This window comes from Poecilia reticulata, linkage group LG6 (genome assembly GCF_000633615.1).
Source record: "Poecilia reticulata strain Guanapo linkage group LG6, Guppy_female_1.0+MT, whole genome shotgun sequence".
In the NCBI taxonomy this organism is placed as follows: Eukaryota; Metazoa; Chordata; class Actinopteri; order Cyprinodontiformes; family Poeciliidae; genus Poecilia; species Poecilia reticulata.
In genome coordinates this window covers 7,417,434-7,425,833 of record NC_024336.1, presented here as the reverse complement: position 1 = coordinate 7,425,833, position 8,400 = coordinate 7,417,434, and the positions used below count along the sequence as shown (strand labels likewise).

The window sequence follows — 8,400 nt, the reverse complement described above, 5'->3', positions numbered from 1 at the left end:
CTGCCCCTGCGACCCGACCCCGGATGAATCGGAAGAAAATTGATGGATGGATGGGTGGAAAAAGACCAAGCAGAAAAATACAGCAAGCAGAAAAGGGAGAAGCAAAAAAAAGTCTAAGCAAAATAATTATTTTTCTTGACAAAAACGCATATTTAGGGGAAATGAAAAAGAAAATATATACATTACTTGATGGAAACTCATGTGTAAGAAAAAGAAAAAACTAAATATATATTTATGCTTTTATTTCTTATCAAAATATATACTTATTCTTTTATTTATACATTTATTCTTTTATTTCTTATTATGTTGGTTTGGTCCTCCATAAGCAAGAACAGGAATCGCTCAAAAAATAATAAAAAATTATAATGGAAGCATCAGATAGTGGAACCATTGAGAGCCTGCTGACCAGGAGTATCTCAATCTTGGAGCTGCGAGGTCTCAGACAGGAAGTCTCTGCAAAGAAAGTTGAGGATCTTTAGAGAGGATCTTTGGAACTCCAGTCGCCCATCCAGCAGACATTTCGCACAGACACTGCTTAGCCAGAGCTATTGTGGCAGTTGTGGTTTTGGCTCTGATGGAGAACATTGCCAATAGAAGGATTTGGAGGGAGAGTGTGTTCAGAGCTCTATTGATCTGGGACATGTTGATGATGGTTTATTAGCATTTAGCTTTGCGCAGAAGAAGGAACTGTGTGTTAACCGGTGCAGATCCAGCTGGAGCTGCTGACAGGTTAGACAGTCATCCTTCAGTCGAACCGTGCCAGCTTTATGAATGTGCCTTTATGGACAGAAAGCATCTCCATTTTGTAAATGTGCAACTTGCACACACGATTCCTCTATTTGAAATTAAATTACATTCCCCACTCACCACAAAGGTCTTTCTGGGACTCTGTATTGCTCTGCTGTTCAAATAAGCATTTCCACTTGGATCTCTTTATTTTCTTTTTTTTCTATTTGGAATTTTGTCTTTACAACTTATTATTTTTCATTTTTGTGATGTGATCTTATGTGCCCTGAAAACATATTTTAAAATAAAATGCGTAATAATTGCTAATATAAATACTTGTCCTGATACAAGCAAGAACCATTGTCATGGTTATTGCTTCATGTGGTGGCATCATTTGAGGTATTTATACTAATTTAAATATATATTTGTGAAGGGAAAAAAATATTTATTCCCTTCACAATGTAATTTGAAATTTGTTTGTATTTTCATTACAGGATTGAAAACCTGCTTACATGTTTGCTTTGGTATTTGGATGATTTATCTGGTCATTCCAAAATCCATTTGTTTATAATAATTGGTAGGTTTGAAAGATTACTTTAAACGTAGGTCTTAATTTTAAGCCCCAACCAATGACACAACAACTGAGACAGAGCAGAGGTTCAAATGGCAAACGACTGCTGCCACTGTCATTACCTTGACTCCTTAAGGACAGTAAAGTCAATGTTTAAGGGCAGCCATCACAAATTCCTGATATCATTCCTGTGAAGAATTTGATGGCAGACCTGAGAAGGTATCAAAGCAAGGCGTCCATCAAACCTGAGTCAGTTACATTATTTCCAACAATCTGTTGTGAGAAGTAGGTGGAAGGAAACTCCAAATGTTTTAGCCAAGTTATGCAGTTCAAAGACAATTCTAGCAAATACTAAGGAAGAGTATCTATATTTCAGAATTTAAAAAGAGTAAAATACTTGAAAGGATATGCTTATTTTTACATTGTGTATATTAGTATCTGGTTTTTAATTATATGTAGACCTGCTTTACAGGTTTTGAGTGATAAAAAATAGTTGTCCTTATCACTTTTCAGTAATCTATCATCAGCAATTAATTTAGTGATACTGACTGTACTAAATATTCTTAGTCCTCTAATTGATTTTTGTCTTTTGGCTTCCTGTGGTTAGGGTAATACTGGGCCACAGCAGGGGCGCTGCCAGGAATCTTGGTCCCACTGACAAGAAAATTTGTTTGGGCCCCCCCCTGCACAGCTGATGTTACAATTTTTTGAATCTATTTGACTGATAAAAAGCATCACAATTGTAAAGGCTTGCTTTCTTTGGTCCAATACTAATACCAGCACAATATTCACTGCTGGTGAATTTTACATCTAACAGTCCGCATACAGTATGCAAGTAGATTGCTTAATTTTTTTCAATTAGTTTTGGATTACTGAAATGTCTCCCCACGAGCAACAGTCATAGGCAACGTGCAAAATACACATAAAGCAATCAAGACTTCTCAAAACATGCTATGTAGTTGCATTTTATTCAAGGTGCAGTATAACTTTAATAAAAAATATGTTTTCTCCATATTTGTTAAAGTTGTCACTATATTGTGGCAGTTTGTTATGAGACAGATAATCGTGTGAAAGCAAACGATCTCCCCCACCTCCTCCCTGAAATACTATTGCTAGCTAAAGTAATGCAACATTTCAGCCAAAACAACCAATCAGAACCAGTAGGAGAGTCTTAGTGCTGTCAATTAACCTCATTCACTCACTGCTAAAATGTGCTAGTGGCAGAGAAATAACTTATCATTACAGGAAAAATTTTTATCTTCCGTCATTGGTAGCTATGCTAACTAAATTGAGCATTCACAACAGGCTATGCTAGCTGCAGCATAGCACAGAGCAAGGGGGAGGAAGGATGAGCATTCACATGAGACTGTGATTGACAGGACTAAAACTCTCCTGCCTCTGATAGGTTGTTTTTAGAGAGCACTGGGAGAAGGCAGAGGAAATAGATTTTTCAAAGATTATCTCTCATACCATACTGTCACAACATAATGACAGTTTTAACAAATATGTGATTTATTTCTATTTTTATAAAAGTTACATACTGCAGCTTTAATTTCACTTAGGAGAGGATGGGTCAGGAGGGACATGGGTTGGAGCTGCTGCTGACTGACTCATCTCTTAAGTGTGGTAAAAGGTACAGGGACAAGTTAAATATATGGACATCTTGGTAATTTATTTTCTTAATTCATTAAATGCTAGTGAAAAGGAGGCAAACAGTAGTCTGTAGCTAAGCTAACTATGCTAAATGGTTGATAATCTCACACAATCTACTCACCTCTCGGAGAAAAACTGGGTTACAAATTGAGACTCTTGTCTTTTTCTCTCTGTCTCTATTTTTTGAAAACCTGATGTTATAATTTTTCTTGGAAGCATAGTAACTGCCACAGTCGTTCTTGTGTTCCACTGACTGCTGACACTGTTCAAGCACTCCAAGCAGGAACGAACCATTTCATGCAGATCCAGGGGGTTCAGGACAAATATGGATGTGTGTTTCTTTGGTCTGGGAGTAGGAAATACGAAATTTTTACTTCTAAAAACAATCTTCAAAAACACAACATGATTAATTTTGTAATTGACAGGGCCCTTTTTTTTTAAATGTTATTTCTATGAACAAAAGAGGGCCCCCTGTCAGTAAGGGCCGTTAGAATTGTCATCACTTTTCACCCCTATACCACGCCCCTGGGCCACAGTAACATCATTCTGGCAGCTTTTAATGCAATGTCAATACAACGCTTTCCAACGACAATAGAACCTGGATCCATATTTTCACTAAATGGCAACTGGTTCATGAATAATCATTTATATGATCTGGAAGTCACAACAAGACAACAGGACTCATGAGAGATATGGAGCCATAAAGATCCAAAGAATAAATGTAGAATCTGGGAAAGCAAACAATAACAGCCTTTCGGCAGCTTTACAAATGCTGAGGAATAAAGACTGCCATCAAAAAATTGTAATTTGCTTGAACAGGAAAATAACACACTGATATTGTCCATTATCTCATGTAAATGTTCCTAAGTTTATACTGTTATCATATGTTCACAGCTGAGCTGATGACTAATGATTGCTCTGAGTTGTGTATTGATCAGACAAATCCCAGAACATCTGGAACCCGCAATATCCAAATGCTCACAAGACAAGCTCAGAAAAAAAGAAATGTTTGCTTTATATGCAAACACATGCATATTTCAGGGATTTATACAGCTATAAAATGTCCAATCAAATTTTATTAGCAGCAGAGACACTGTGTGAACAGGGTGTTCATTTTATCCTGCATTTACAACTACATTTCTATACATCTGACTGAGAAAGACAGGATCAATTGCTCTATGGTGCCAAACAAAGTCATAAGGACAATCAATCAAAATGTTTACTTTCTGCAAATAGAGTTGAATCAAATGCACAATGTTCAGTTGATTGCAAAGTTCGGAGCACATGATTAAACTGAAGAATGCAGCAATGATGGGACTGAGGAACACAACAGTATGGAACTCTGTCATGTGTTTGAGGGGCTGAGACAAAGGCCATCTCTGTCTGGAAGATAATGACCATCTCTCTAAGAGCACTCATTTCCAAAATGCAGCGGTGTGACAGAGCTGATTGAAGCTATTATACACTCATAGCTGGTATCAGGAGGAGTCAACAAATGAATCCGACACTGAAATTCATTTCTATGAGTAGGTTCTGTACAGGATGTACTACCTGAGGAAGCTGAGATCCTTTAACATCTGTGGAAAGCTGCCAGGGTTGTTTTACCAGTCTGTTGTTGCCAGCGTCCGGTAATACGCTGTGGTGTTCTGGGGTGGAAGCATCTCTAAGGCAGACCATTCCAAGCTGGAGAAGCTAATCAGGAGGGCCAGCTAAGTGGTTGGCACAAGGCTGGACTCTGTGGCAACAGTGACAGAGAGGAGAACATTACAGAAACTCGAGGCTATTATGGACAACACCAGCCACCCTCTGCACACTGTCATCAGAAGCCAGGAAAGTAGATTCAGAGGGAAACTGCTTCTTCCAAAGTGCAGGACCAACAGACTAAGGAACTCATTTGTCCCTTGTGCAATGAAACTCTTCAACTCCTCACTGGAGGGCTAACAGGAAGAGGGACTATAGAATCGGACTAAATGTTAATGTTAAAAAAATAAATAAAATAAAAATAAAAATAAAAAAAGTTTAAGTATTTGATATATTGGTGCTGTGTGGGAGACTACAATTTCCCTGAGGGTAAATTCCAAAGGGATCAATAGTTTCTATCTATATCTATCTATCTATTGTTAAGAAAATAAATATAAAATATGCTAGTTGTAAAAACTTAACCATATGTTCAATATTAGATAAAAATTAATAGTATTTTAAATAAGAAAATTCACTCCAAATTATATCCATGGTTTAATCAGCGTAATCTCTTATGTAGGATAGTTCTATTGAAACATATTACACTAAGTTGAATTAAAATAACTTTAAAAGTATAGGATCCGGAACCTTAACTTCAGATCACTACGGGGAATGGTGCGTCGCTGAAATGGTTCCCCGTAACTCTGTCTTGGTGTGTGGATGTCTGTGGTGTGAGGTAAATATTGAATTTAAATGCTGGTTTGTGATATTATTGAGTTTTGTCAGTTTCTTTAGTTGTTCGTCTAATAAAAGTTATGTTTGGACTTGGGAAAACGTTTGTCTTTGTCTTTATGATTCAGCTGATACAGTGACGACATCAAGGAATCGGGGCAGAAGAGACAATGAAACGAGTCAAAAGATTTTAATTCTTCTTCTTCTGATTAAAATGAACACCATCTATCTATAGATTAGATTATTTTATCTAGATAGATAGTCTAATCTATCTAGATAGATAGATAATCTGTCTATTGGTGAAAGGTAATCTAACTCAAAGTGAACTTTTTTAAGGACAACTTTGAATATGAAATTTCATTTTATTAGGTTTGACAAACACAGCTTTGGGTGATGCAGATATGTCCAGACAGAATTTGATTGGAAAAGCTCTCCTGTTCCCTTATAGCTCTACAAAAGAGCAGATAGAGTAATCTCAAATCCAATGCATTGATATGCTCAGATGACCTTTGAATGTCAGAATCTGACATTTTACATGCACACAAACAAATTTTCAGTGCCTTTCCACAACAATTCATCATCAAATTCTTGCACTTTTTGAAAAATAGTGTAAACGGAAACGGAAAATTAATGCCTCCATAAAACAGTCAAAAATTTTAACATTGTTACAATAAGCTCCAGATAAGACGTCATACTGCTGCCTCCGGTCCTCATGCGGAGGCAGAAGTATGACACACTAGCGGAACAAGCTGGCGTAGGCCGGGGGGCGGGGCTAATGACCGGGCCCACATAAAGCTCATGATAATTTAACCTTACAACGTGGGCATGCCCGCAACAGCGGAGCTAACAAGTTTCATCACCAGAGATTGCGACTTTGTCATTCTGAAATCCATCTGACATAAAGTACTACAGACCAAGAGAAAAACAGAAACAAGAGGCTACTTACTGGTCATTAGTGATGAAACAACACAAATTCAAAACATGTTGACGCAGTCCGTATAAATGCTCTAACTAGTTTGCCATTTGTTGCCAAGTGACTGACGATGACGTTGGTGACAAGCTTTACCCAGAATGCCCCGGGAGACAATAAGGACGATTTATTTGTAGTTTTGTGTGTCATAAAGTTAAATGTTAGAGTGAAAATAAAGCCAGTAATGTATGGAGGACCAAAACTGACATAATAATAAATAAAAGAATAAATATATATCGGACGTAAATAAATAAAAGAATAAATATATAAATAAAAGAATCAATATATATCCAGAATCAATATAAAAATAAAAGTAGAAATATATAAATAAAAGAATAAATATATATTTCCATTTGCTATATTATTTTCTGTATTGTTTTCTGTATTTATTTCTGTATTGTTTTCTGTATATATTTCTGTATTTATTTCTGTATTATTTCCTCGCTGTATTTCTGCTTCGTTGGTATGCTAATGAGGTGGGCTGGCTTCTACGTCAAGCTCTTCTACTATTGGTCAATAAACAGGAAAGAGAACGATCCGTGTGCAGATCGATTGTGAATGCCTGCCTACGTGGTACTTTCGGCCTCAGTTCAACAGTCCTCAGGAAACCTAACTGAAAAATTCACGAATACTCATTATCTTAAGGACATAATAAAAGGTAAGGTTAATAACAGCATTTAAGTGTTAGATAGCTGTTATTACTCATTGTCAATTCACCATTCTCTAACTCTGTAAAATAAACTGACTCCGATCAGAGAGTAAACCAGCTAGCAGCAGCTTTAGCCACAGTTAAGAAAAATATACACCGCTCTGTCAGCGCTGTAACGTTTAGAGATTCACTTTATTTATCAACTTTAGTAATACAGCACTTAAGTGTTAGATAACCGTTATTACTCATTGTCAATCCACCATTCTCTGACTGTGTACAGCCTCCGATCGGAGAGTAAACCAGCTAGCAGCAGCTTTAGCCACAGTTAGGAAACATACACGTACACCGCTGCCTTTCAGTGCTGTGTTGTTGTTTCACTAAAATCACTTACATCTTCCAACACTGTTGTTTGGAAAAGCATTTTAAATATTGATTTAACATCTGCCAAATTTACATATTTTTATGTGATTCATAATTTCTCCATTTGTTTTGTTGTCCATCTTTCTCAACAGTAGCCGACCTAACAACCTACCATATCTGAGATGGTCTTGTCCCTCTGTCCATGGCAGGTTCAGTCAATCAGCTGTGGGATATCTGCTGCCTAGTCAAAGTATCATGGGCCTCTTGATTTAAAAGGAGACAAACCAGTACAGAGCCTCCCTGCTCCTGCAAGTCACACTTCTTGGATGAACACTCAATACTGCTAGCAGCTGTTAGAAATGAAATCTTTGTGTACCTATTCTGTAGTTAACATATATATGTATCTATTAATAAATGAATTGATGTTGTGTAGAGTTCTGTAAAAAAAAACTATTGTAAATAGCTTCTCTTGAGTAATTCTACATATGTGCAACTTTTACATTTAAATTGCTTCTTTTTGTAAATTGTACACATCTGGAAACAAAGTATGTGGAGGAGAGGAAATGCTAAAATTAAAGCTGCTATTGTGGAAAAGACATAAGGTTTGTGGCTGTTTCTTTAAAACATATATTTAATAACTATATTAAACACTGCATGGTTACTACATTACACAAACATAATTACCACAGTTCATAATTTAAGTCATTGATAGAGAAAATGTATTTACAAAAGACATATCAATTTTATTTCAACAGTATGTACTCAGGGTTTACAAGTTAAGAAGACATCCATGTAGGGTCCTTGGCAGATGGCAGTCTGCAGTGAACTGGTGGATGACAGAGGCAATGGTATACTGTAGTGAGCAGTGAGAAGAAGAAGTCCCACCATGTGATCCACAGGGTTTTCCCACTTGAGCACAAACTTCATGCACTTCGTTTCCACAGGCACCACAGTAGAATCAAGTGTGACCTGTTAAAAGGGATGTAAAGTTATTATTCCTATGTTATCAATTTTCTATTGCCAAGTCTACGAGAGAGATAATCAAATTTCTCCAATGAA

General features: G+C 36.7%; 2 long non-coding RNA genes across 2 annotated transcripts; both read right to left on the bottom strand.

Annotated features, from left to right (window-relative positions):
• Positions 1-256: 256 nt before the first annotated feature.
• Positions 257-3,112, bottom strand: LOC103465858 (uncharacterized). Its single transcript, XR_533858.1, has 3 exons — positions 3,072-3,112; positions 1,420-1,508; positions 257-453 (listed from the first exon to the last, which is right to left on the bottom strand). It is a non-coding gene; the product is annotated as an uncharacterized LOC103465858 (long non-coding RNA).
• On the bottom strand, positions 3,110-6,391 carry LOC103465859 (uncharacterized). The gene is made up of 3 exons (XR_533859.1): positions 6,309-6,391; positions 4,502-4,685; positions 3,110-3,296 (listed from the first exon to the last, which is right to left on the bottom strand). It is a non-coding gene; the product is annotated as an uncharacterized LOC103465859 (long non-coding RNA).
• Positions 6,392-8,400: the final 2,009 nt, after the last annotated feature.